This window comes from Gavialis gangeticus, unplaced genomic scaffold (genome assembly GCF_001723915.1).
Source record: "Gavialis gangeticus isolate Ggan-Ray unplaced genomic scaffold, GavGan_comp1, whole genome shotgun sequence".
NCBI lineage: Eukaryota > Metazoa > Chordata > Crocodylia > Gavialidae > Gavialis > Gavialis gangeticus.
In genome coordinates, this window is record NW_017728998.1 from 265,180 (window position 1) to 269,767 (window position 4,588).

Sequence of the window (4,588 nt, forward strand, 5' to 3'; positions counted from 1 at the left end):
GCACCCCTTCCACTGCTTCCTCTCCATAGCCTATAAGCTCCTGCCCAGACATACAGTCTCCTCGTTGTTGCTTGGAAAGCACCTGGCTCACTTGTGGCTAAAGCACAACTCGGAGAATGATCTTCCACGCTACAGTGCACATTCTGCTCCTCTTCAAGGCTCTACCTGTGTACCCAACCTTGTCTCATAGGGCTGGATTTACAGAAATGAATGAGTTCCAATGGGAATCCAGTGCCCGTCACCATTATGGACTCAGCCCTTCTGACTGCTTTCTGCCCCCTCCCCTGTACGAAGGGAGGCAGCCTCAGGGCTCTATTCCTCTGCTTTTCCCACCAGTAACTAGTCACAGATACTGACATCAAGGCGCTGGCCCCTCCTCATTCAAAATCTCTCTCTTAAAACCCACCTTTATCACAATACTCCCAAGTGAAACAACAAGTTGACAGATGAGGAGGATAAAATTATTATTTTTTCCATTCATTTTTAAATCATGTTCTAGGTCTTTACTTCATTCCTTTTCTAGCCATATGCTGCAGAAGTGAATACTTTCTTCTGCAGCTAGCAATTAGCAAGATTTCACATTTTAGAGATTTTTTTTCTAGTGAGAAATTTTATTGAAAAGAACACAGTGCAGGATTTCCTTAGCATTCTTCCTGAAACTTGATCAAAGGCTCAATTACAAACTGATAAACAAACAGCTTGTGTTATATGTGCAACTAAGACCAGGTTCCAATTGCACCAAACCTCCACAAATCAGGAACAATGAAACACACCAAATCAGGCTACTCTTCTAGCAAGGGTTGCAATCTGAAGACAAAAGAACTCATGCTTCTAAATCATTCAGGAGATTTTGAAAAATCTCACTCTGGTGTTTTGAGAAATTTTAAGCTGTGTATATACAAAAAGTTCACAATAACTTAAGGAAACTGTACACAACTTAACTAAAGCAATCCTGTTTGGAAGGGGCAGAGAGAGGTTTTGTCACCAAAAAGTCTTTAATAAAAGTTACAGTAATGTTGCAAACACTAAGAACATGAACAGTCACACTGAAGTCAGTGGACTTGCTAATAGGTATAAAGCTACATATCAGTTTAAGTGTTTAGAGGACTGGGGCTTAGTTTTTAGGGCTTTTGGAGAGGGGCAGAGGTTGGGGGCTTTTTTGGTTTTGTTCTTTGCATATAGCAATTTGGTCAGATTCAAGCACATTACTCTATTAGTACAGGCATCTCCTGAAGAAAGCCTCTATGATTTAGTCCATTATTGTTTTTTTAATCTAAAATCTATCTAAAGATCAATTACCTCACCATGATTTAAATCAGTGATGAATTTTAGAAGTCAAGTGATGTAAATCACCCCACTCAGATTTACATACAACACGCTGCACTCCTCACACCGAGAAGAATCAAGCCAGAGCCAGCTCAGAGCCAATGCCAGAACTCCCCAACTTGCTTCAATGGCAGAGGATCAAGCCCTTTGTGAGTTAAAGGAAAGGTCCAGGTGGAATACAACTAGACTGAAGTAAGGGAACACAGACAGTTTCTTCCTAAATGCTCCTGAAAAATTCAAATGGGCTTCAACAGCAGCAGTAACACATGGATCCAGACAGGGCAAGAACATAATTGTGAACAGAAGCATATCAGGTCCTGAGGACAGCCCACTGGAGCACTTCAGACAAGCATTTCACTTCATTTTCCATAACATTCATCCCCAAAGGGTAAACCACAAACAGAGGTGGAAGGCCATGCAGAATGGCAAATGAAATAAGGAGGGACTGAGAAGTAAGAAAAGTTATCAGAAACAACAGCATGAAATTCAGCCTGAAAATAGAGGAGCTAGTCTCCCTTGGGAAATATAAAAAAATATTTAAATTGAATGGTGAAGGGGTAACAGCAAGAGACCAGAGAGACAGAAAAGAAACAGGAGTTTGAAATGCAATACGGAAATAAAAAGGGTCAACACTGCTTTGGGTTACACAAAGGTATCAGACAGGAAGAGAGTTTAAATATCAAGACAGCATTCTTGCAAGCCAGGCCTTTAACACCCTCACAAAGGAAGCAGCACTCTTCTCCAGCGGCATTAAAACAAAATGAAGTGGCAAGAGTCGTCTGAAGGTAAAACATAATTCCAGGTGGTCCAAAAGTGGAGGAGGGGGGGAACCAATATTGTTCTCTATGACCTTTATTTTGCATAAGGCTCAAGTGTTCAGCCAACCTGTCTTGATGCAGACAAGTGAATATTACCCCTTTAGAAGCTAAGCAATGGAGCGGGGAGGGAGATCACCAAGCCCACACCATAAGTCAGAGAGACGGGCAGGATTACAATGCCAGAGAACCCACACTTCAGTCACTACAACCATGATGCCCTTTACTGTTCTCCTCTGTTCCTGCTAATACGATCAACACTAAACTCTGGTTTCCCAGTTGCCCATATGCGGACACATCTTTTCAGCACCAGAGAAGACCGCAGAACCTCTGGGCTGCTCCCCTAGCCCAGCAGAGAAGAACCCTTTTTCAAGGCCAGACAGAAACCCTGGGGCTCATGGTGCACTGCTTAGGCAACATCACTGCATGCTTTCCCATGGTGTCAGGTGACCTCAGCAAAAGCCCAGGAAGCATGACCTTTAGTGCAGCCTTCAACTTCCCCGGTCCATTCAACGTGTGGCCTCTGCCAAACTACAAGCATGGAGCCGATTACTGCCATCTGTAACACAAGTAAGGGCCTACAAGCAACTCAAGCACAACTGTCTGGTACATTCATCAAGTGACAATGACTCTTCACCACTTACCAGCCTCAGCTTGATTTGCTACATGTCCTGCAATTATCAGCACCAAGAATTCTAATCCAGTAATGTAGCTGCCAGCACAACAGTAGAGCAGACACTTTGCCCTAGAAAGCATCAGCAAAAGATCCAAAATAGGCCACTCCAAACAAATTTGCCTATTCCTAGTGCACTAAGAAACCAAAGGCCTGTTTCAGGCTATGGAAATCACCAAAACCTCACAGAGGACTTAAACAGCCACTCTCAAAGGGAACATAATCCTTGCTAAGTGCCAAAAATGTGTTAAGCTCCAGAGTGACTTTCCAAACCTAAAACATGAAGAATCAGTGCAGCACCTGCCTAAGTCTGCTGCCAACTCTAGGGCCACTGCTGCTCTCCCGAGCTTTGCCAAAGAGTCGTGTAAAAAGTTCCCAGCCTCCCTCGTAAACCAAGAGGAGTTTAGAACAAGGACAGGCTAGCAGAGAAGTCATTCCCACAGCAGCTACCAGCTTCACGTTAGGGCCAGAGCAAAGTGCTCATTTTCTCCCTTGTACAATCCTAGGATGAGGTCTCAAGCTTACCAGATACATAGCAGGAGGAATATACAAGCGAGATCCAGGAATCACACCCATTTAGGAAGGTGAACCCCTGGTGAAGGTGAACTTCCAGCCTAAAGGCAAAGCAGAGGGGGTCCATGCTGCTCATACTCAGGAGAGCAAAACTTCTCACCTCAGTTGAACTCTCAGGTGTTTGGTAAAGTCAATCCCCCACAGAGAGTAGATGCAAGCAGATAATGAGAAGTGAGACAGGCAAAGAGAGAGAGAAAGACCATGCACACAACACAGGGAAAGGAACCAGGGTGCTTAAGGGAAAAAAAAAAACAGGCCCTGAAAACAGATAAAATAAGCTTCCATTGTAGCAAAAGAAAACAGATGCTGAAGCCAGGGAAACCACGTGTGAAACAGACCACAGCCAAAAAGAAAGTAAGTTATTTTGCAGCAGTATATTAAATAGAAAAGTGAAATCTGTAACTGCACTACTGCTTTGAGCTGCAAGTGCTGGGGACCTGGGGCACCATGAAGGAAGATGCACCGCCAAGTCGGGCTAGTAAGCAAAGAAGCATATTTCCCAAGTCCTGCATCTGGATCGCGAGCACTCCCCAGGAGACCCGTTTCCACACAGCTGCCCCGCGCATCCCACCCCAGGAGCTCCGTCCGGTGCATCACACAACGGCTACAACCAGCAGCTCTAGCGCTGCCACGTCGGAGCCAGTCTCTGGGAAAAACATGCTCGCTGCCAGCATTGAAGAGGCATTTCCCCTCCCAGCAAACAGAAGCCTGAATGGGAAGCCACAGTCGCTATAAAGCGCATGGAGCCAGACAAGCTGGAGGGGACGGTACCACCATCCTGGGATCACTCGCCAGCGACTGAGCTCCACAACCAGGGAACTCGACATGAGCGGCTTGCTCGCAGTGGGATGCAGGCCCCATCGCTTCACTCCTCAAGAAGTGTTGCGGACGCTTGCCTGCACGCGTGAAGTCTCCTATTCAGAAGCAGTCAGCCTGCAGACCGCCGCATGCGAACACGACATGCAAAGGCCGCACGTGAGCCCCGGTGCAAACGCACCGGCCCGCTACGGCCGGCGCCCTCCAGTCCTGACAGACGCTTGTGAGAAGAAATACCTATTGCCCCTAGAGAGAAACTTGTAAAAAGCTTTGCCCGCTTCCTGCTGGTGCCAGGAAAACCTTTCCAACAGAGGACAGGGAAGGCAGCAGAACCACACGAGGTGCTGGGAAAGCCGAGAGCGGGAGGACGGGACGGGGAGGGGAG